Below are 26,539 nucleotides of genomic sequence, written 5' to 3' on the forward strand. Positions count from 1 at the left end.
ATTGGAAACTGGGTTAACCTTTCTTCATCAAAGTTGTTCCTTATTGTGTCTTCTTTAATTTCCTTTTTGAATCACTCCATTTGGTGTTTTGTAGCTCAAGTTATGGTCATTTTACCATAACTGGCCGGATTGACCTGTACCCAAAATTTCTGGGCAATTTGGTTCTGCCAGATTTGGTGACCTATGTTTGGTTGGCAATTTGACTTGGTTATGGTTAGAATTTGGATTTGTGTACTTCATGAAAGTTGTAGGGCTATGTCTCATATTTCTGCTGGTAAAAGTTTAGATCAATTTAACTTTTCTACACTGAGTTATAACCAAATGAATAAACACTGTTCATTTGGTCATTTTCCATGGACAGCATGTTGGCCACCCAGATTTGGGTAATTTTTAGGTCAACTTGGTTTGGTTTTCTAGGCAGGGTTCCTTCATCAAATTTGTGCCATTATGTCTTATAAAACTTTTCCATTGGTTTCATTGCATTTGGATTTTTATAGACCAAGTTACAGCCATTTTGCCAAAACTGGTCAGGTGAGCTTTAGTCTAGGAAATTTTGGGCAGAATGGTTTTGGTCAGTTTGGTGACTTCACTTGGGCTAGCAATTTCATTTGGTTAGAGGCATTTCTGGGCTTGATGTTCTTAATAAAAGTTGTAGTCCTATGTCTAATCTTTCAATGACTAAAAATCAGGTCATTTGGACCTATCTAGAGGGAATTATGGCCAAATGAACATGTTCATTTGGTCTTTTTTTTGGGTTTAGTGTTTGGATATTCGGATTGGACTAGCAAATCGGTCAACTTATGGAAAGAATTTGTGTAACACCCCTATGTTCGGTAGTGTCACACCTTACCCCTCTGTAAGGCATAACATGATCCTGTAGAATACCTAATGAACTGCTGAGCTTCACCTACCGATAACTCATTAGTACCCTTTAAGGGATTTTAAACAATTTTCTTACTTTTGATAAGTGGTGAGCATTTTCTAATAGGCATTTAAAACATTTAGTTAAAATTAAAGCTAATTAATATTTTTGGTCCATTTTAGTTTTCCGTAAATTTTATAAAAATTTTGACAGAGTTCTGTCTGTATTTTGAGAAACCAGTTCTTCAAATACCTGTAAAAAGCACTTCTAAAAATCTTTCTCAACAACTACTTCAATTTCACAATCAAACTCAATCCATTTCAACAACTTCACAATCATTTCAATCAATTTCTCAAGTTCAAAATTTAATAGTCCTCAAAATACTAGCAATACATTTTACTCATATTTCATTAGAGACAAAACAATTTATATACATCCTTACAAAATTTACATCAAAAGAATTACAAACTAAACTTTATTATAGACTTCATACGAATTTTGTACAAGCTGCTCAAGACCCAATTACATGTCCATACATTTATATGCAATACATACATCAAAAGAAATATTTACAATTAGGGTATAAATTATACCCGATAACTTCAAGCTGAATGATCTTTAATCCTTAGCAGCTCAGTCAGCTGCTCCTCTAGTCTCTGTATTTGCGATAGCAATAAAAGGTATCGCTGAGTACTAGGACTCAGTGGTGCACAATATACTAAAATAATCTTTATGCAAAACTTAAATCACATTTATTCAAAAATTTGGCTGAACATGAGAATTAAGTACAAATCATGCATTATGAGATTTTAATCCCAAACAATTTCATTTTGAAGTATCAAATCACATTTCATAAAACCCACAGTTAGATCATGCCATTCGAAACTGTCACACCCTACCCCTGTAACACCCCTATTGGTATAGCCTGGTATATTTCACTGTTCCGGTGACCGGTGTCGGTCCGGACAATTAATGGGATTAGGGCCACACTTAAGACAATTTGAGAAGCCATAAACACAAATAATTAGTAATGTTTAATTAGTTAACTATAAATAAGAAAAACATAACATAAGAGGTTAAACGAGCCGAGTCACAGTGATGAGTGACCTCCTCGGGAACGACTGCGAAGTCATTTTAAACTCAAATTTCGAACCGTAAAAAGTGACGCTGCGGTCCTTAGGACCCTTATGAACATAGTGGAAAAGAGAAAATCACGAAAAAGAACTGTTAAGTCAGTCAAATAATAAGGTCAGGGAGCCGGAAGAAATATTGGATTATTTGCAAACCGGGATGAACCGGCGAGGGGCAATCTGGTCAATTGACCCCGAGAGCTGACTCGACATAATCACAAATAAAATCGGAGAAAAGAAAATTTCGGAATCGACAATAGAATTAAAGAACTAATAGAAAAATAAATAGGAAAAAAAAAGAAAAGGAAAGAAGTTAGAAAAGTCAAAGGTGATGTCATAAAAGAATTAATAAATTGAATTAATTAATTTGGATTTAAGGGTCTTCCATAAGCAAAATAGATAAAAGAAAAGAAAAAAAAATTTTTTTGATTACTTCATTCCCGTCACTCTTTCTCCCTCATTTCTCTCATTTCCCTTTCCACCATTAACACCCATTTCAAGCTTTCAAAAGCTTGATTTTATTTTATAAACTCCCTAACTCCTTTAAGTAAGTCTTGTTCTTGAACTTTGACAAGCATCTTGACAACAAAAAGAGGAGGAAAGAAAGAAGATTTGAAAAGGGAGAAATTCAACAAAAGAGGTTAGTGGTTAGTTTTTAATATTATGTTTAAATTCATAATTAAGTAGTTGAATTACACTAGAAATTGTGGAAAAATACAATGAAATAAATTGTTGAAGGACCAAACCTAAATTTTAGTCAACTAGGGTTTGAGGATGTGTATGCATGAACTTGGTGAATTTAAAGGTGTATGTGAGCTTATTGGTGTTGAATGATTAGCATTAAAACAATTAAGTGTGATTAATTACAATAATTAGATGAATTAGGGTTTGGAGGCCTAGGGTTTGAGGCAAATTTTGGAGAAATACATAAATGACATGTTTGACCTATTGTGAAGTGAAATAGTGGTCAATTATGACCAAATGAATTGTGTGGGAATGGTAGGAAATTAAACCAAATTCGTAGGTCAATGGTCATGCTTTGTGCATGACCAAACCCACTTTGAAGGACCAAAACTCAAATTTTACAAGTCCAATTGATATGCCACCAATTGGAGATGAAAATAGACATAAAATAGCACAATTTTCATTAAGGAAACATGGCCAAAAACTGACTAAAACTTGGTGAACCAATTGACCAAAGTGAAATGAGAGCAGGCTGCCACTGCACCAAACTGACCAAATGAACAGTAACTGTTCATTTGGTCATAACTCGAGTTAGGAAAGTCAAAATAACCCGAAATTTTACCAGTAATTAGATAAGATATAGATCTAAAACTTTCATGAAGAACACCAACCCAAATTATGCCATTAACCTGATCAAATGATTGAGCAAAGTTGAGTTACTGAACCTGCAAAACTGCAGATTTCCAATTGAACAGTAAAGTTCCAATGGCTATAACTCTCTCTAGAAAACTCCGATTTAGGCGATTCTTGAACCGATGGAAACCTAAGACATAGTAAAACATTTTGTATGAAGGAAATTAGACCAAATTATGGACGTAACTTGATCAAATTATTGAATGAAATTGGATCAAAAATCTGCTAGAACCTAAATTACAGCATGAACAGTGCACGTGAACAGTAATTGTATTTTGGCTATAACTTGAGCTACAAAACTCCAATTGGGGTGATCCAAAAATGAGAATACACTTAAGACAATAAGGAACATTTTCTATGAAGGAAGTTTTGCCAAATTCCAACAGTAGATTGACCAAAACCGAAAATTGGCAATTTTGCCAAAATGACCTAAGTTTTGAGAAAATGACCAAAACCAACAAGTTTAAGGACCAAAATGTGGTATGTGGGTGAAGTTTGAGTTCCCATGCCTATGAAGCCTTAGAAAGTCAACTATTTGACTGGAATAGTGCAGTGAATAGTAACCCAAAACACAAAATTTAAAGAACGTCGAATTTAGCACGTTAGAGCTAGGTAATTATGAAGCTAAATTTATTTTGGATTTATGTTAAGTTCTAGTACTGAAACATTGTAAAATTGTGTGTTTCAGTTGAAAAGAATATCGGGAAGGAATCCAAGGAACCGAGTCGAGGCTAAGGGACGACTCGCTAAGTTTGTATTAGCGTGTAATTTTTTAAATTTATTTATTGCTTATTGTCTTGAATGATTGCTAAGGGACGACTAAAGGGGACTTTCGACAAGGTTGTTTAATTTTTATAAATTTTTTTTTTTTTTTTTCTTATTGTATTGTGAAAAAGTGAATTGAGATATTATTTATGATGCTTTAATCGAAATTGTTGAAAGTTATAGTGTATATTTGAAATGACAATATTTAGCAAATTGTTAAGATAAGTTTTGAAACCACAGTGTCATGACCATATATTTGAACACCTCACTACTAGCACACTAGTGGGGGGTAATTAGTTTAATTTTGATTCCTTCTCTGGAGAAGTGTTGAGTGCCAGTGATGAGAGAGGATGTGAATGGATATCCATATATTTGAGCTAGCTAGCCTTGTGATATGATTTCTCTCTTTAGGCTAGCTAGCCTTGAGATTCTATTTAGCCTCATGGCATGATTTTTTGTGTTTGGTTTTATGGCATGATTTAAAAATGTGTTTTGATACTTCAAAATGAACGTGGTTTGCATTAAAATCTCATAATTCATGTTTTGTGTTTAATGCTCAGTTTAGTCAAACTTTTTTGAATAAATGTGATTTTATGTTTGCATAAAGATTATTTTAGTATTTATTGCACCACACTCAGTCCGATTACTGAGCTTTAGCTTATTCTGAATCGCTAAAGATTGAAGATCATTCAGCCTAAAGTCTTGCATAATTTATACCCTAATTGTAAATATTTCTTTGATGATGTATATATTGCACATAAATGTATGGACATGTAAAAATGGGTCTTGAGCATTTGTATAAAATTTGTATAAAGTTGTAATATATATTGTAGTTTGAAATTCTCTTAATGTAAATTTCGTAATGATCAATTTAAATTGTTTTGTTTCTAATGAAATATGAATGGAACTATTTTATTTAATTTGAATGAAATGGATTGTTAGTATTTTGATGATCATTGGATCGGATTTGAAATTGAAAGTTGATATATGTGTTGAATTGTTTGAGATTGCGTATGAAATTGAAGCAGTTGTTGAGAAAATTTTTAGAAGTGCTTTTGTATTTGAAGAAGCTGTTTTCTCAAAATACGGATACAGAGGGAACTCTGTCACAAAATTTTTATAAAATTTGCGGAAAAATAAAATGGGCTAAAATTTCCAACTAGCTTTCAACTTAATCACATGTTTAAAATACTTATTAGAAATGCTCACCACTTATTAAAAATAAGAAAATTGTTTTAAAATCCCTTGTAGGGTACTTAATGAGTTATCGGTAGGTGAAGTTTCGGTAGTTCATTAGGTTATTCACGGGGATCATATTGCCTGCGAGGGGGGGTGTGGTGTGACCCCTCGTAAGGGCATAACATGATCTAGTAGTATACTAATAATGAAACTCCCTCATCGATAACCCATTAAATACACTACAAAGGGATTTTAATTTTTTTTTTTTTCTTTTTTTCTTTTACATGGTATATTTCACGTATTAATTAAACTTTTGTTTTGTGAGTGAAACAACTAACTCATTTGGTTTATTTGGAATTCTGTAAAAAATTTTGGCAAAGTGCCATTTGTATTTTAACAAAGCAGGTTCTTGAAAAACCAAAAGCACTTCTTAAATTTTCAAATTCGCTCCAACATTTTTATCAACATAACACATTTCTCAAGTCAAATCCAGTGATTTTCAAAGACTAAGATACAAAGATATAACACAATTTTACAAGCCAAATAACTCATAATTATTTTACAACTTTCTTTGTACAACTTAAATTTGCTCAAAACCAAGAACAAAATATATACAAAGGAATATATACATTTAAGAAAAAAAAATGCATATGGTATACTCTCTATACCAAAAAAAAATCTCATATGTACTAGGCACCTCTGTTCTTACGCTTTGCTATCTCTCTACTCATATAAGAATAAAGCTATAGCTATCAGACAATGTCTAGCAGAAGCAAGAACATTATAAATATTTTAAATCAATCACAATAAATCATATCATTATAGATACTTTAAAACCATAGTTGATTTCTTGACAATGAATATGTGAATGAATTTAAACTCCAATTCACAAATTATCAAAATTCATAATAACACAATTTAGTCAAATAGCTTAAGAATACCAGATACAATTCATACACAATTTGATCAAAAAATTCTTGAATAACTTTTTTTTTTTTCATGACACAAATTTGATCAAATAATAAATATAATATCGTTTTGCAAATCAAATACAATTCATCAAAATAATTGAATAATATCGTTTTTTGCAATCATATAACACTATCATTTAACCGAGGAGAATATAATATAGCCAATCAATATCAATTAATTTTAGTCATGACACAAATTTTTTCATATGCCGTGTTGTACACACCACACCAAGACATACACCCCCATATCAAAAATCAATGAGGAGGAAGGGCTATAGCTATCTAATGAGTACCACATACTCCTCTCGGTGGGAAGTCAAGAGGAGGGAGGAACATAATCATACTCACCATAAGTCGAAAGAGGAGGAATATCACCATCACCCATTAATGGAGGAGGATAATATTATATCATGTCATGCGATTGTGAAGTCAAAACTATTCCAAACATTATTTTCAAATTTATTCAAATGAATCCAATAAATTTCCATTATATTTTTCAAACAAAATACAACACAATTCGTAATTCACTTCAATTTCCAAAAAAACCATTCAAATTTTTCAATCAATAAGTATCCATCAAATACCATCCAAACAATTTTTTTTTCATTTCAAACCATTTCTCACAATTTTCAATTTTAAGTATCAACAACAACATTCCACAATTTAAAACAATGATATGCAAATATATAATAATTATTTCCAAATAAAATAATTCAAAAAAATTTGAAAATAACATGCACAAACACAACACACAATTATAAAATAATAATATAAAATAGTCAATATTTATTTCAATTCAAAAAAAAAAGAGAAATAAGTGAAAGTACAAACTATTTGTCTTGTCTCGTTTTTTGTTTCTTCTTTTTTTTTTCCTTCTTAACCCTTGGATTTGCAAAAACAATTTCAAATTTAATTTTTAATTTAATTTTTTTTTTATAAAATAATGTGTTAGTAACAATGAACTCAATTATTCATTTAATCACCTCATATATAATATACCCGACCTAATTTTAGTAGGTTAAATTAGGTTTTGTCGTTAATATGTCATCGATAGGGTTTTGGGTTTTTTGCACGTGCCAAACTCGCGTTTCCTTTTTTAGTGCATTTTAATGCAACTTTTTGGATTTTGATATGGTTTGACCTCCAGGACCTGGCCTAGTTCCCTGGCCCAAAACTACAAAACTACAAACTTGTAGATCTATGTCTTATTTGTAGATCTATGTCTTATTGCACGCCAAGTTAATTTTAGTAGAACATTACTGGTTATGTGGTATCAATTTGGGTCCAATTTTTATCAATTTTTGTCAAGGTCAAATTTTGGTCAATTGGTCTGTTTTTTCAGCAAGTTGTCACTTGTTTTGTTGGTTGTTTAAGACTTTGTTTTGGTCCAGGTGTTGTTTGTATAGGTTTTGGTGTCTTTATAAAGATTTCTTTGTACTCTTTATAGGTTCAAGGTGTGAATTTCATGAGTTTAGTTATGGCCTAAACACTCACTTTTGCCCAATTGGTCATTTTTCAGGTCCTAATTGCACCTAACGGTCATGGTCATTTTGCACCAGGTCCGCAGCCAGAATTTTTGGTTGGTTTTGCACCTTGGTTTTTTCAAATTGGAGTTTCACCTCATTTTGTTACACATTTCAGGTTAATTACATTCAAGGTTTCAGGCTAAAATATACACTGATACCAATATAGGCAAACACACACCCAACTTCAACACACAACTCTTCCACCAACTTTTATCCCAATTTCAACTAAACTGTTTTGTTTTACCAATAAAAACAACATTATTTTACATAACATTTTTTTTATTTTACACATTTTCTATCACTTACAATATCAATTTCTAATTACAATTACAATTTTCCACAATTACAATTTCTACAACCATTACTTTACATATTACATTTCACACTTTACACATCAATCCTAAACATTACACATCAATCATACTAGGTCAATATTCTGCCCACATATCCTTCTTCATCAACCCTTCCTCAAGTGTCCACTTTCACACACACATCACCAAGCAACACCAAATTTCTCATCCACATGCCATTACCATCATACCATCCAAATACATCCAAGTGGTTACTAAATCACCATGATCAACATTATTTCACATCAATTATATGCATATTAAATCATCAAAAACGTGACCCCCATGGTCCAAAAAATTGAAACACAATAAACCCTTCAAAATCAAAATTTTTCAACACAAACTAAACACCATGCATATAAACAACAACACTAACAAAGAAAAATTCAAAATGCAAACTTACCCTTAATTTGCTAATTACAAAACACCTTCACTTCACCCAAACAATATCAATATTATGATCCTGATGTAGACCATTTTTTTCATAAAGAAACCTAAGTGTTTAGAGATGAAAAGTGAGAAGAGAGTTGGCTTTACGTCAATGGGTGGCTTATCAAGGCTTCCTCTCAATCTCAAAATGTTGAAAATGAATTGAGGAAGATGAAGTTCAGTAATATTATTATTATGTACATCACTCACTATGTGTTTAATTAATTTAGTAGTCATCATGTTCACTTCATCAAACTTAATCAAAGTAAATTCCACATTTATTCCATATTTCATGATTTTTTTTAGTTATTTTAGGTACCATATTTTTTTTTTTATTTTTTTTTCTTCTTTATTAATTATTTATTTTATTATTTTATTTTTTTCAAAGACGTCAAGTCAAATGAGTCATGGACATAAAATTCCAATGGCATTCCTTTTTTTTGTTTTCTTTTTTTTTTTTTGTGTTTTTTTTTTCTGTTTTTTCTTTTTCACTTTCTTTTTAATTTTTTAAATCTTTTTAAATCTTCTAATGAGATTAATTCTTCTATTAGGTTCTATTTAAAACCTAAAAATATTTTCCGTGTTCCGGTAATTCATCCTGGTCACGATCGTGACTTCACTTAACAAAGCACTGAATCCCATCTTTCTGTTTTCTTAACTTGGCTACATTTCTCATTTCTTTTTTTGTTTTTTGTTTTTTTTTTTTTTTATTTTCTCTATTTTTTTTTTATTATTTATGTCACTATTGAAGTTATTTTATCTAGTAGGCCTCCTAGGTCAGGGACTTCAGTCGCAAAGAAGCGATACTGGTTTGACACACAACTTAGAGGGATTTTCCCTCCCTCTAAATAAATTAAATTCCACGAATTTTTTGCGATTACCATCTTTTACCCTTACAATAGTCATGCTTTCTTTTTCCTTTATTTTGATTTTTACTATTTTTCTAAAACTCTTAATTAATATTTTATTTGTTTAATAAATCTCCTCTTACTAATATATTATCTACTATTTTGGTTCACGTTTAGTTTGCTTGTGAAATTGAAAATGACCCTTGTGTTCATATCATCATTCATTCATCCATTCTAATTCATAGCCTTCTCTACATCATTCCCATTCATTTGTTCCATGAATTTGTACACATTCTTCAACTTTCAATTCTCAATTTTTCATAATTCTTTTTTTATAACTTCTTTATATGTCAATATTCTTTTTTTTACTATTTTAACTTTTTTCGTTATTTATTTTTTTGTTTTTTTTTTCCTTATTTTTTATTCAAATTAATTCAATTTCAAATAATTATTATAATGGCCAAGTCATACTAAAACTAAATTCTAATGCAGTTGGCTATCTATCTTCAAGTCTAGGTGTACTATCGGGTAGCTTACAGTCAATAACACAATCTTACAATGATCTAATACAATAACTTTGCAAGAACATTGATGAGATAATACATCAGACTATAATACAGTTTACTTCATTCTTTTTTTGTTTTTTTTTTCTTTTTTCGATTTTCGCGATATTCAAATCTTATTCCATTATCAAATTAATTTTAGAACTTTCTACCAAGAACTCCCATCTCATCTAATTTTTCCTCATCTTACATTTTTACATTTACTACCTTCTAAGTAGGCTTATAAATTTAGCTTACTTTTTATGGTGTGTTATCAAATAAATTTTTCATAAACTCTTCCAAAACTAATAATTTCACTTGTTATCACAATCAATCCTTAAAGACTGATCCTATAGGACTATGCAAATTTATTTCAAAATGCATTGTCCTTAATAATAAAAAGATTTCCTCCCAATATTAATTATATATTTATAATGTAATGTATTGTGTATCAAAAATTTGTCAGCAATTGAATAATTTAATATTTGTAATTCATTCCAAATTCATTTCAAATTCACTTTAAACTAATGCTACATACCACTAATGTCACAGTCACACCCCTACCCTCCTGACTAGCTACTGATAACGTAGTATACTTAATGAATTCTAGCTCAAACCCATCATAACCCATTTTTTACTACTACATAAATTTTTAAAACTTTCTTTTCTTTTTTTTTTTATGGTGAACTTATTTATATTTTTAAAACTTTTTGTCTGATGAAAAAAACAACAAAAAATTTTGTTTTATTTGAATTTCAAAAAATTTCTTCAAAACCCCATTTGGGTAAAGTGCCATTTCCAAATCTGACAAAAAAAGCTTTTATCAACACAACACATTTCTCCTCAAAAATTTTAACAACTTTTCAAAAACACAGAAATCAAAATAAATTTATAATTTTTTTTACAAAGATAACTTCAAAGACTAACAATTACAATTTTACACAATTACTTTTATTTTACAACTTACAATACAAATTTACAAACTTTAAATCATAAAATACAAGATATAAATATACATATAAAGATATAAAACATATACATTACAAATACATACTGCCACATATGGTGCCACCATATCTACCATTGCGGCTCTACTAGCTCTCTCTGTCTAATAAGTCTATGCAGTCATCTCGCTCTCAAATAGAAAAATAACACAACCCACAAAATGTCTCACTTAACAATAACCAAATACAATTTTAAATTCACATTAAAATCATATCATATCATTCAAAGAAAATAAAAAACCATAGTAAATTTTAAGATGTCATACAGATAATGAATGCAATTTCAGAATAATATAATTTAAAATTCACACAACAAATTATCAATACAATTAATAAACCAAATTAATTAAATATACCACAATTTGATCAAATTTGATTATATTACAATTTTTTTTTTTCAAAATAACAATTTGATCATCATAAATACAATTATAATATCAAATCAAAAATCATATCACAATAATCAATATATAATAAATAATAAATCAATAAAATCAATAAAGCGATGATATAATAACTAAAATATCATGTTAATTTGTAATATCTACAATTTAAGTCACACCACAATTTTTTTTTATAATGAGGTGTACTTTTTTCATATATGCAACTCATAACCACGATAATGAGAATAAATCAAAAGGGGAGGAATCAAATCAATGGAAGTACATCCATACTCTCACACTCGGAGGAAAGTCAAAGAGGAGGAACATAATCATACTCACCCCTATTATCAGATAAGTCAAACAGGAATAATCACTCACCCCATTATGGATTCATGGAGACCCGTAATTATGTCGAGGAACATCAAAGTATTAACAATTCCAAACATTTTATCAAAATATTCCGAATCCATCAAAAAAATTCAAATAAATAATTTCATTCACATAATGGCAACACAACATAAACAATTACAAATAAAACCAAAACAATTTTTTCAAAAACCAAAATATTTAAATTTTCAATCAATAAGTTTCAAACAAATTTCAATCCACCATTCAAAATAATTTTCAATAATCAATAAGTGTTCAATTTCCACAATCAATAATAAAAAACCAAACATTGCAAATCAATATTTAAATTTATTTTAAAACAAATAATAATTAAAAATTCATTTGTAAAAATTTAAAACAAAACAAAAATATAATACAAACAAATTTTATATTTAATTTAATTGAAAAATCAAAGAGAAATAGTTGTTGTGCATAAGACTTCCGATATTTGTTTTCGGTTTTGAAGTTGTTGTTTCTTGAGTCCTTGTTAGCGAAGATGGTTTTTAAAAGTAATGCTAAAACTAATACATTTATTAATGTTTCAATAAAATTTAAATTTTACCAATAACTCAATTGTCCGAATTAATAGTTAATCTTATGTCATCATTTATTTTTTTTAGGCTATAGTACTTTTAGCATACTCGTAGACTTGTTTCTTGCATGGTTTTAATATGTTTGTAGTTTTTTTTTTGTTTTTGTTAGGGTTTTTACTTAGGGTATTTTTTTTTGTTGCTGGCCTTCGAAACTTGTGGATCGGACGATGCCTTTTCTACTTTGCAAAAATTTAGTCCGGTCAAAACTTAGAAATTAGTTTTTTAGGGCTGTTTCAAAAACAACAAACTAGGTTTGGTCATTACACTATTGCTGGTCAAATGGTATCAATTTAGGTCAATTTTTGGTCAATTTGGTCAACTCTAGTTCGGCCAGTTTTTGGACCCGAACTTGTGCAAGTTGTTTGACTTGCTTATGGTCATTTCTGGGCTTTGGTGTCTTCATAAGACTTGTAGGTATGGGTCTTAACTATTCATGGTTAAAATTTCAGGTCAATTGGACCTAGTTTGAGTGAGTTATGGCCTAAACACTCACTGCTGCCCAATTGGTCATTTTTCAGGTCCTAATTGCACCTAATCCGAATTGGTCATTTTTTTAGGTCACCTTGCAAGCAGAATTTTGGCATGGTTTCTCAATGAAAGTTGGCACATTTTGTGCCTAGTTTCACCTCAAATTGGTCTCATACCAATTGAGGTTACACATTCAAGGTTATAGGCTAAAATATACACTGCCCTCAATATGCAATTCACATCCCAACTTCAAACACACACTTACCTTTGCAAGGTTTACTTCCATACCCTACCAAACTGTTTTGGCACATTACCAACAACATTTTCTACATAACATTAGCATTATTTTGGGCAGATTCCAATCACCCTCAACACATCAAATATCATTCACAATTACAATTTCTAAGTACCATTACAACCACGCCTAAACATTACAAACTTTACATACACTTTACAACATTAATTTACATACATATCATCAATCCTTCTAGGTCAATATTCTGCCCACACTTCCTTCAATATACACCATCACTCAAGTGTCCACAAGCTGCCACAAACCATTCTTCAACATACCATTGCGGTACAACTATACATTTTCCCATCCAAGTGCATAAATCACCATATATCATGAAGTAAATCACTAGGTTACTAAATCACCATGATCAACATTATTTCACATCAATTATATGCATATTAAATCATCAAAAACGTGACCCCATGGCTGTCCAAATTGAAAACAACAATAACCCTTCAAACTCAAAATTTTTCTCCACCAAACTAACACCCATGACATAAACATAAACTTTAACAAAGAACTTCTCAAAAATGCAAACTTACCTTTAATTGTAAATTGCTAAACCTTCACCAAACTTCTCAAAATTGGTATCAATATCTTCCTTGTGATGTGTAGACCATTTTTCATAAAAGAACCTAAGTGTTTAGAGATGAAAATGGAGAGTTAAGAGAGCTTTGCATGAAACGTCAATGGTGGCTTCCTCTTTCTCTCAATTCGGCAATGTTGAAATAACTTTGAGGAAGATGAAGTTCAGCTGCATATTAAGTGTACACTTGTCCCACTATGTGTTTAATTAATTCCCTTAGTGGTCCACTTAGTCACTTAATCATATAATAAGCTAAATTCCCACTTATTCCACATTTAACCCATGATTTTAGTTATTTACTTTAGGTACCACCAAATTAATTTTTTATTCTATTTTCTAAGTGTAATATTAATTATTTTTAATGGACATTTAGGTCAAAAGACACTTCGGGATGTCAAATGACCATAATGCCCTGTAAATTGGCATTTTCCCAATTTTTAACAACACCGTATTTTGTCTATTTTTCGATTTCTCACTTTTCTTTGTACTAATTATTTAATTTTTCTTTAATCTTTCTAATGAGATTAATTCTTCAATAAGGTTCTATTTATGTCCTAAAAATATTTTACAGGGTTCCCCATCATCCAGAAGTGTCAATCGGTCCCACGTGACTTCCAGTCATGATCACCCATCGTTAGGTTTCCTGGCTCGTTTAACTTGGTTACATTTCTTTGCTATGATTTTTCCTTTGTTTTTCTTGTATTTTCTTTTCTTGTATTTCATTATTTTATGTCTCCTCACTCATATTGAAGTACGGTTCTAGGCATCCTAGTGTCAATGAGAGAACGCACTACCGAACTTAGGGGTGTTACAGAAACAAATAGAATCTCAATAGCCAGAGGCTAAAGAGAAATCACATCACAAGGCTAGCTAGCTCAAATATATGGATATCCATTCACATCCTCTTCTACTGGCACACCTCAACACTTCTGTAGAGAAGGAATCAAAATTCGAAACTAATTACCCCCACTAGTCATGCTAGTGAGGTCTTCAAATATATGGTCATGACACTGTGGTTTTAAAACTTATCTTAACAATTTGCTAAACATTGTCATTTCAAATATACACAACTAACTTTCCACAATTTAAATCAAAACATCATAAATAAGGTCACAATAAACTTTCAACAATTTAAAGCAAAAGTAAAATGCATATTTCATTCACTTTATCAATGAATTTTAAAGCATAGTGATGTTGTGCACAAACCTCAAGCGAGTCGCCTTTTGGCCTCGACTCGGTTCCTCGGGTTCTTTCCCGGTATTCTTTTCAACTGAAACACACAATTTTATAGTGTTTCAGTATCATAACTTAGCATAAACCCAAAAATAAATTTAACTTCACTTTTACCTAGCTCTAACGTGTTAAACTCGATGTTCCTTAAATTTTTGTGTTTCGGGTTACTATTCACTACACTATTCAAGTCAAATTGTTGACTTTCTAAGGCATAATAGGTATGGGAATTCCAACTTTACCCACATACCACATTTTGGTCACTAAATTTGTTGGTTTTGGTCATTTTCTCAAAACTTAGGTCTTTTAGGCAAAATTGCCAAATTTTCAGTTTTGGTGTCCCTAATTGTACTGTTTCATTGGCCAGTTTACTGTTGAAATTTGGCAAAACTTTCTTCATAGAAAATGTTCCCTATTGTCTTAGGTTTATTCTCTTTTTTGAATCACCCCAATTGGAGTTTTGTAGCTCAAGTTATAAGCAAATTACGTTTACTGTTCATGCTACAAAATTTTGTTTTGGCAGATTATTAATTCCAAATTCGTTCAGCAATTTGATCAAGTTAGGTCCATAATTTGGTCTAACTTTCTTCATATGAAATGTTCTACTATGCCTTAGGTTTCCATCGGTTCAAGAATCACCTGAATCGGAGTTTTCTAGAGAGTGTTATAGCCATTGAAACTTTACTGTTCAAATGGCAAATCTGCAGTCTGCAGATTCAGTGATCCAACTTGGCTTAGTAATTTGATTGGGTTGTTGGCATAATTTGGGTTGGTTTTCTTCATGAAAGTTTTAGGTATATATCTCTTCTAACCACTGGTAAAATTTCAGATCATTTTGACCTGTCTAGCTCGAGTTATGACCAAATGAACAAACACTGTTTATTTGGTCAGTTTGTGCAAAGGCAGACTGTGATTTCTCAACTTTGGTCAATTTGTTCACTAGGTTTTAGTCACTTTTTGGGCATGCTTCCTAAATGAAAATTGTGTCATTTAGTGGCTATTTTCATCCCCAATTGGTCCCATATCCATTGGACTTGTAAAATTTCATTTTTAGTCCCTCAAAGGAGATTTTGGTCATGCTGCTAGCACATGACCTTATCCAATCCGAATTGGCTTTTAATTCCAACACTCCTAACACACCTCATTTGGTCACAAATGACCATTTTTCACTTCACATTAGGTCAAAGACACTATTTACAAGTTTTTTACATTTTTGGTCCCTAAATCCTAATGTCCAAACCCTAATTCACTAACCTCATGCATTTACTTGATTCCATGCCTCTAACCATAGTCATTCAACTAACTAAGGTTTATATACCCAATTAAATCCATCAAACCATGCAAATATACTCCCATATACATGCTGGCTGAAAATCATTCATGGTCCCTCAACAAATTTTTATTTCATTTTTAAGTATTTTTCTAAGTTAACTAAGTTATAAACACAAGTAATAAACTCATTTGCAACTTAAATCACTAACCTTTGTGTAGCAACTTCTAACTCCCCTTTTTTTCCAATTTTCTTTCTTCTTTTCTTCTTTCTTTGATGACCAATCTTCTTCTCAAGTGATTAAATCAAGTTTTTATGGGAGAATTTGGGGTAAGGTAGGGTCAAATGGGTGTTTAAAAGCTTGTATTCAAGCTTTCATAGAGGAGTCAATGGTGGAATTTGGGAGAGCCATGGCTGCCGTTTTTTTTGAGGTAGGAGAAGACCATTTTCTTTTTTAATTTTTATGTCTTTTAAGTCTTACTTTATGTATTTGAATGGGTCAAAAATTGTGGGAATTAAAATAATTAATTTTGACATCATTTTGATGTCATAAAGTGATGTAATTAGCTTTTTCTTTTCTTTCCCTTTTTTTTATTAGTTCTTTAATTTAATTCTTGATTCCAAAACTTTCTTTTCTCCGATTTTATTTGACAGCTAGGTCAGGAGTCAGCTCTCGAGGTCAATTGACCAAATTGCCCCTCTCCAGTTCATCCCGGTTTGCAAATAATTTAATATTTCTTCCGGCTCCCTGACCTAATTATTTAACTGGCTTAACAGTTCTTTTTCGTGATTTTCTCTTTTCCACTCTGTTCATAAGGGTCCTAAGGACCGCAGCATCACTTTTTACGGTTCGAAATTTGAGTTTAAAATGACTTCGCAGTCGTTCCCGAGAAGGTCACCCATCGCTGTAACTCTCGGCTCGTTTAAGTTCTTCTGTTTTGTTTTTCTTATTTATACTCAACTAATTGAACATTACTAATTATTTGTGTTTATGGCTTCTCTAGTTGTCTTAAGTGTCGTTCTAATCTCCTTAATTGTCCGGATCGACACTGGTCACCGGAATAGTGAAATATAGTAGGCTACACAAATAGGGGTGTTACAGGTAGTGCGTTCTACTGTTTCGGTGACCAGTATTGTCCGGATAGCTAGAATGCCTAGAACTACACTTAAATATTGGTGAGGAGACATAAAATAATGAAATACAAGAAAATAAAATACAAGAAAAATAAAGGAAAAATAATAGCAATGAAATGTAACCAAGTTAAACGAGCTGAGAACCCTAGCGATGGGTGACCGCACCGGGAAGTTGCGGTGTTGACCGTTGACTAGCCCTGGACCGCGGGGAACCCTAGAAAATATTTTTAGGATTTAAATAGACATCTATTGAAGTATAAATATCATTAGAAATATCAAAGAAAAAATAATTAATTAGTGCAAAGAAAAATGAGAAATCGAGAAAACGACAAAACTCAGTGTTACCAAAAAATCGGGAATGCAACCCGAACAGGGGCATTGTGGTCATTTGACACCCCGAGTTGTCTTTTGACGTAAATGTCCATTAAAAATACATGATATTATACTTGAAAAATGTCATGAAAAATTAAATTGGTGGTACCTAATTCATTTGGCAAAAGATAGGAGCTTAATGTGAGAATTTAGAAATTTAAGAATAAACAAACATTAAATCTCCACTTAGTGGTCCACTAACACCTAAAGTGGACCATTAACCTTCATTTTGGACAGCAGAAAATTACCTTCTTCAATATTGCAAAAACAAGCCGAAAATGGAAGAAAGGAATTCCTCTATGGCCGAATTCATGCAAGCTTCCATTTCCCATTATCCAAGCCATTTTTCCGCTTGATTCCTTCACTAAAATTGTTCTACACCACTTGGGCAATAGATAGACAGCAAGAAAATATAGTTTTGGTGAAGTTTTGAAGAGTTTCAAAAGTGGTAAGTATATATTTTTTATTAGTGTTTCATTAAAACTTGTGAGGATGTTATGGGTAGTTGAATTGTGGAAGGATTTTTGAAGTTTGATGAGTTAAGGGAGAGGTATATTTTTGGCAGCCATGGAACTTCAATAAGAGCAGTTTATCTTTGCATGTAAATGGTAGATTAAAGTGTTGATGCAAGTGTTTATGTGTGTAGGAAAAAATTGGATAATGTATACTAAATGTGTGAGTGATTGTACATTTGATTTTGGAAGCTTTGAAGTAATTGAAAGAGATGTACAATTCAGCAAACTTGGAGTGTGGACCAAAATATGTTATTTTATGGTTTGTTTTATGGAATTATATGGTTGAATTATGGTGCTTGTTATGGCATCTTGTATATGTGTATAAAGGTTTGAGTTTGAACATGTAAATGAGCTTGTCATGAGGTTAAATTGTTTGTAATTTGAACTTGGAAAATTCTGTACTATAATGTGCATATTGAGTGTGGTTACAAGCTGCCAAGATGACCAACAATGTGAAGTAAAATGTATTTATGTTATGGTACAAACCAAAAATGGCATGAAGGAAATGATTTGGTAAGTGTTAAATGTGTAATTGATGAGTGGTGAATAATGTACAATAGGGCAGTGTATGTTTTGGGCTTAGAACCTTAAGTGTGTGATTCCAATTGGTATGAGACCAATTGGAGGTGAAACTAGGCACAAAAAGTGCCAACTTTCAAGAAGGAAGCTTACCAAAATTTTTCTTGGAAGGTAACTTGAAAAATGACCAAATCCGGATTAGTGAATTTAAGGCCTGAAAATTGACCATTTGGGCAGCAGTTAGTATTTTGGCCATAGCTCACTCAAAAAAGGTCCAATTGACCTGAAATTTTTACCATGAATAGCTTAGACATATATCAACAAGTCTTATGAAGACATCAAAGCCCAGAAATGACCATAAGCAAGTCAAATGGCTTGCACAAGTTAAGGTCAAAAAATTGGCCGAACCAAGAGTGACCTAAAAATGACCTAAAATGACCATTTTGATACATTTTGACCAGCATTTGTAAATTGACCATAACCTGGTCTACATAACTCAGAATGACCTGAAATTTTTCCCCGTGTGCAATAAGACATAGATCTACAAGTTTGTAGTTTTGACCAAAACCCGAAAACCGAGGGAACTAGGTCATCCGATTAGGTCAAATTAGTATACCGGAATCCGACAAATTTCAATAAAATGCAATATACATGGAAATGAATTTGGTAACATGTACCAATACCAAAAGGCTACAAATGTGACATATTGGTAACATTAAAACCTAATTCACCTAGAATGCATCGAGGGTCAACATCTTAGGTTGACTAAGAATGTCACACCCTACCCCTCTGTAAGGCATAACATGATCCCATAGTATAACTAATGAATTACCAACTCCGTCTACTGATAACCCATTAGATACACTACAAGGGATTTTAAAAACTTTTCTTACTTCTTTTACAGTGGTGAGCACTATTTACAGGTGTTAAAAACTTTGGTGAACTGAAGTGAAATAACTGACTCATTTGATTTATTTGGAATTTCTGTAAAAATTTTGGCAGAGTGCCATCTGTATTTTGGATAAAACAGTTCTTCAGAAAACCTGTAAAAAGCACTTCAATATATTTCCAAATCTCAACTCCAACATTTTTCTCAACACAACACATTTCTCAACTCAAATCTGCAGTGATTTTTCAAAGACCGAGATATAAGAAATATATTACAATTTTTACAAGCCAAAATAACTCGTAATTATTTTACAACTTCAGTGTATAATTTGAATTTACAACTGCTCAAACCAAAACAATATGTACATACAGTGGTCATACATTACAGTACAAAATGCAAAAAGTGGTATACTCGTTATACCCGAAAAATCTCTCGCTGGAGGTACTAGCAGCCTAGTCTGCGCATACTGTCTGTCTACTGCGGACAATAAAAGCTATCGCTTAGAAAATGTCTCAGTGGTGCACAACATTAACCAAATACAAATTTAAATCACAATTCATAAATCATGTAAATAGTGGATACTTAAAACCATAGTTAAATTCAAGACAATAATGTCATAAGGAATTTAACACAATATTACAATAAATCTCAGTAATCAAAACATAGTTAAATTCAAAAGACAGTGAATGTCAATAAGAATTTAAACTCATTTCACAATCTTACAATATGCATCAATAAATCACACACAGCTTTAATCATGTTCCAAAGTTCAATTCATCCCAAAAGACGATGGCTAACGAGGTATTCAATTCATCCCAAAAGTCAATGACTAATGAGGAATAACATAGCTAGCTAGCAAAAATATGAGTACTCATTCTATTCGTCCTCAACAGGCACACACCTCAACACTTCAGCCAGAGAGGGAATTCAATTCATCCCACTAGACAAGCTAGCGAGGAATACAATCAATGTACATGATAGCCGTGGTTTCAAACCAATTACAATGCTTTTCAATCAATAAGTATCCATCAATATCATTCAAACAATTTCTCACAATTTCAAACCATTTACAATGATTTTCAAGCGATAAATATCCATTCAAACACATTTCCACAATTTAAAACAATAATGTACAAATAGTCATAATTCATTTCAATTGAAAAATTCAAAAGAAATAGCTGTTGTGCACAAACCTCTGATGACTGTCTCCTGGTATGGACTCAGTGTTTCCTTCCCTTTCCCTGAGTCTTTATTAACTGAGAAACACAATTTGAAGTGTTTCAGTACTAAATTAAATTGTCTCTAACGATAATGTTCGATAAACAATTCACTGAATACCTTTATTTGCTTAACTAACCCATATATCGACCCTTGATGTTTTCTAGGTAAATTAGGTCTTAATGTTATTAATATGTCATATTCGATAGTATTTTAGGGTTGGTACGTTTTACCAAACTCATTTCCTTGTTTAGTGCATTTTAATGCAACTTGCTGGATTCCGGGATACTAGTTTGACCTAGCTGAACGACCTAGTTTTTTCGATTTTCGGGTTTCGATCAAAACTACAAACTTGTAGATCTATGTCTTATGGAACGCGGGGCAAAATTTTAGATCATTCCGAGTTAAGTAGACCAAGTTATGGTCATTATACTATTGCTGGTCAAATGGCATCAAATTAGGTCCATTTTAGGTCAATTTGGTCAACTCTGGTTCGGCCAGTTTTTGGACCCGAACTTGTGCAAGCTTTTTGACTTGCTTATGGTCATTTCTGGGCTTTGGTGTCTTCATAAGACTTGTATGTATGGGTCTTAACTATTCATGGTTAAAATTTCAGGTCAATTGGACCTGTTTTGAGTGAGTTATGGCCTAAACACTCACTGCTGCCCAATTGGTAAATTTTCAGGCCTCAAGTGTATTCAATCCGAATTGGTCATTTTTCATGTCACCTTGCAAGCAGAATTTTGGTATGCTTTCTCAATGAAAGTTGGCACATTTTGTGCCTAGTTTCACCTCCAATTTGTCTCATACCAATTGAGGTTACACATTTAAAGTTATAGACTAAAATGCATACTGCCTTTAACTACCTTACTTAAACATACATCAATTACACACTTACATTACTATATGTCCACTTCCCTTACCATTTCTGTTTTGGTTCATTACCAAAACCATATTCCACTTTACATTAACATCACTTTGGGCAGATTACAAACATCCTTAATACACCAATTAAAACTCACATTTACAAAGCCTAAGTACAATCACATATACACCTAAACCTTACTAGTTCTTACATACACTTTACACAATCAATCTATATACATATCCATCAACCTTAATGTCAATATTTCTGCCAACACCTTCATGAACACATACATTTATCCAAGAATCCCAAGGCTACCGAAAAGCTTCCTCAACACCAAAGTGTCCTACAATTCATCAATTCCCATTCCAAGTGCAAAATCACCATATACATAAGGAATAATTTACTAGGATATTAAATCACCCTAACCAACATCATTTCTCATCAAATATATGTACAAATATTTCATCAAATACATAACTCCATGACTGTCCAAAATGAACATATCAATAGCTTCTCAAACTTGAAATTTTTCTTCACAAAACCAACACCCATAACATGAACACAAAGTTTAACAAAGCAATCTTCAAAAATACAAACTTACCTTATGGTTGGAACTTGCCAAACCTTGATTAAACTTCTTGATTTTGGTATCAAGCTCTTCCTTATGATGTGTAGACAATTTTTGATGAAGCTATCTAAGTGATTAGAAGTGAAGTGAGGGGTTAGATGAAGCTTGCATGAAAACAGCAATGGAGTTTTCTTTTTCCTTCAATTCGGCATGGATGAGGAACCTTGAGGAAGATGAAGTTTCAGCTTGGATAATGGAATTACAGCTGCCATTTAGTGTTTAATTAAATCCCTAGTGGTCCACTCACAAAGTTTAAATCATATAATAAGCTTAATTCTCACTTATTCCACATTTAACCTTTAATTTTTGTTATTTACTTTAGGTACCACCAATTTAATTTTTCATTTCATTTTCTAAGTATAATATTATTTATTTTTAATGGACATTTAGGTCAAAAGACAATTCGGGATGTCGATTGACCATAATGCCCCTGTTCGGATTGCATTCCCGATTTTTCGGTAACACCGGGTTTTGTCCGTTTCTCGATTTCTCACTTTTCTTTGTACTAACTATTTAATTTTACTTTGATATTTCTAATGATATTTATACTTCAACAAGGGTCTATTTAAGTCCAAAAAATATTTTTTAGGATTCCCATGATCAGGAGCTAGTCAAGCATCCACGCCGTGACTTCCAGTCTGATCACCATCGCTAGGGTTCTCGGTTCGCTTAACTTGGTTACATTTCTTTGCTATGATTTTTCCTTTGTTTTTCTTGTATTTTCTTTTCTTGTATTTCATTATTTTATGTCTCCTCACTCATATTGAAGTGTAGTTCTAGGCGTCCTAGCTGTCCGGACAACACTGGTCACCGGAATAGCAGAACGCACTACCAAACTTAGGGGTGTTACAAAGAAAATAATAGAATTCAATAAGTTAATTATTAAGGTTTATTCTTAGAGACAGTTTAAATGAGTCCTGAAACACTTCAAATTGTGTTTCTCAGTTAGCAAAGACTCAGAGAAAGGGAAGGAAACACTGAGTCAGAGCCAAGAGACAGTTATCAGAGGTTTGTGCACAATAATTATTTCTTTTGAATTTTGCAATTGAAATAAATTATGACTATTTGTATATTATTGTTTTAAATTGTGGAAATGTGTTTATATGGATACTTATTGCTTGAAAAGCATTGTAAATGGTTTGAAACTGTGAAAAATTGTTTGAATGATATTTGATGAATACTTATTGATTGAAAAGCATTGTAAATGGTTTGAAACCATAGCTATCATGTATATTGATTGAATTTCTCATTAGCTTGTCTAGTGGGACGAATTGAATTCCCTATCTAGCTGAAGTGTTGAGGTGTGTGCCTGTTGAGGATGAATAGAATGAGTACTCATATTTTTGCTAGCTAGCTATGTTATTCCTCATTAGCCATCAGTTTTTAGGACGAATTGAATTCCTCATTAGCCATTGGCTTTTGGGACGAATTGAACTTTGAAACATGATTAAGCTGTGTGTGATTTATTGATATGTATTGTGAGATTGTGAAATGAAGTTTAAATTCTTATTGACATTCACTGTCTTTTAAATTTAACCATGACTTGTGATTTATTGAGATTTATTGTGATATTGTGAAATGGAGTTTAAATTCTTTATGACATTCATTGTCTATGAATTTAATTATGGTTTTAAGTATCCACTATTTATATGACTTATGATTTGTGATTCAAAGTTGTATTTGGTTAATGTTGTGCACCACTGAGACATTGTCTCAAATGATAGCTTTCATTCTTTGTCGCGGTAGGGAATGACCGAGCGTGATTAGGCTACTAGTTGTAACACACCTAAGTTCGGTAGTGCGTTCTGCTGTTCCGGTGACCAGTGCTGTCCGGACAGCTAGGATGCCTAGAACCACACTTTAATATGAGTGAGGAGACATAAAATAATGAAATACAAGAAAAGAAAATACAAGAAAAACAAAGGAAAAATCATAGCAAAAAAATGTAACCAAGTTAAGCGAGCCGAAAACCCTAGTGATGGGTGACCGCACCGGGAAGCCACGGCGTGGACCGTTGACTAGCCCTGGACTGCGGGGAACCCTGGAAAACATTTTTAGGACTTAAATAGACCCTTATTGAAGAATAAATCTCATTAAAAAGATCAAAGAAAAATTAAATAATTAGTACAAAGAAAAGTGAGAAATCGAAAAATGGACAAAACCCGGTGTTACCGAAAAATCAGGAATGCAACCCGAACAGGGGCATTATGGTCATTTGATGTCCCGAATTGTCTTTTGACCTAAATGTCCATTAAAAATAAATAATATTACACTTAGAAAATAAAATGAAAAATTAATTTGGTGGCACCTAAAGTAAATAGCTAAAATTATGGGTTAATGTGGGATAAATGAACAATTAACATATAATATGATTTAAATTTGGTGAGTGGACCACTTGGGATTAATTAAACACTAAATGGGGCAGGTGTAAGTCCACTACACCATCTGCTCATCATCTTCTCCAAACTTTCTTCACCATGCCGAAATGGAAAGCTAGGGAGAACTCCATGGACGTTTTTGCATAAGCTTGATCCATCCTTCCATTTCAACTCCAATCACTTAGGTTCCTTCATGAAAATTTGTCTACACATCATAAGGAAGAGCTTGATACCAAATTTAAGAAGTTTAATCAAGGTTTGGCAAGTTCCAACCATAAGGTAAGTTTACATTTTTGAAGATTTCTTTGTTAAACTTTGTGTACATGTTATGGGTGTTGGTTTTGTGAAGGAAATTTTTAAGTTTGAAGAGTTATTGAGATATCCATATTTGGGCAGCCATTTAGTCATGTATTGATGAAGTATTTGTACATATATTTGATGAGAATTATGTTGGTTATGGTGATGTAATATCCTAGTAAATTATTCCATATATATATATGGTGATTTTTGCATTTGGATGGAAATTGATGAATTGTGGAATACTTTGGTGTTGAGGAAGTTTGCGGCAGCCTTGAGATTCTTGAATAAATGTATATGTTCATGAAAGTATTGGCAGAATATTGACCTTGAGAGTTGATGGATATGTGTATAGATTGATTGTGTAAGTATATGTAAAGATTTGTAATGGTTAGGTGTGTATGTGATTGTACTTAGAACTTGTAAATGTGAGTTTTAATTGGTGTATTGAGGATAATTGCAATCTGCCCAAAGTGATGTTAATGTAAAGTGGAATATGTTTTTGATAATGTGCCAAAACAGAAATGGTAAGGGGAAGTGGACATATAGTAATGTAAGTGTGTAATTGATGTGTGTTTAAGCAAGGTAACTAAGGGCAGTGTACATTTTAGCCAATAAGTTTAAATGTGTAACCTCAATTGGTATGAGACCAATTGGAGGTGGAATTAGGCACAAAATGTGCCAACTTTCATTAAGAAAGCATACCAAAATTCTGCTTGCATGGTGACATAAAAAAATGACCAATTCGGATTAGGTGCAATTAGGACTTGAAAAATGACCAATTGGGCAGCAGTGAGTGTTTAGGCCATAACTCACTCAAAACAGGTCCAATTGACCTGAAATTTTAACCATGAATAGTTAAGACCCATACCTACAAGTCTTTTGAAGACACCAAAGCCCAGAAATGACCATAAGCAAGTCAAAAAGCTTGCACAAGTTCGGGTCCAAAAACTGGCCAAACCAAAGTTGACCAAATTGACCTAATTTGATGCCATTTGACCAGCAATAGTATAATGACCATAACATGGTCTACTTAACTCGGAATGACCTAAAATTTTGCACAGCGGTCCATAAGACATAAATCTACAAGTTTGTAGTTTCGACTGAAACCCGAAAACCTAGGAAACTAGGCCGTCCGGCTAGGTCAAACTAGTATCCCGGAATCCAGCAAGTTGCATTAAAATGCACTAAACAAGGAAACGAGTTTGGTAAAACGTACCAACCCTAAAACCCTATCAGATATGACATATTAATAACATTAAGACCTAATTTACCTAGAACACATCGAGGGTCGATATATTGGGTGATTAAGCAAATAATAGCTTTCAGTGAATTAATTATCGAATATTATCGTTAGAGAAAATATAATTTAGTACTGAAACACTTCAAATTGTGTTTCTCAGTTACTAAAGACTCAGGGAAAGGGAAGGAAACACTGAGTCTAGACTAGGAAGACAGTTATCAGAGGTTTGTGCACAACAACTATTTCTTTTGAATTATTTTCAATTGAAATAAATATTGACTAT

This window comes from Hevea brasiliensis, chromosome 18 (genome assembly GCF_030052815.1).
Source record: "Hevea brasiliensis isolate MT/VB/25A 57/8 chromosome 18, ASM3005281v1, whole genome shotgun sequence".
NCBI classification, from domain to species: domain Eukaryota; kingdom Viridiplantae; phylum Streptophyta; class Magnoliopsida; order Malpighiales; family Euphorbiaceae; genus Hevea; species Hevea brasiliensis.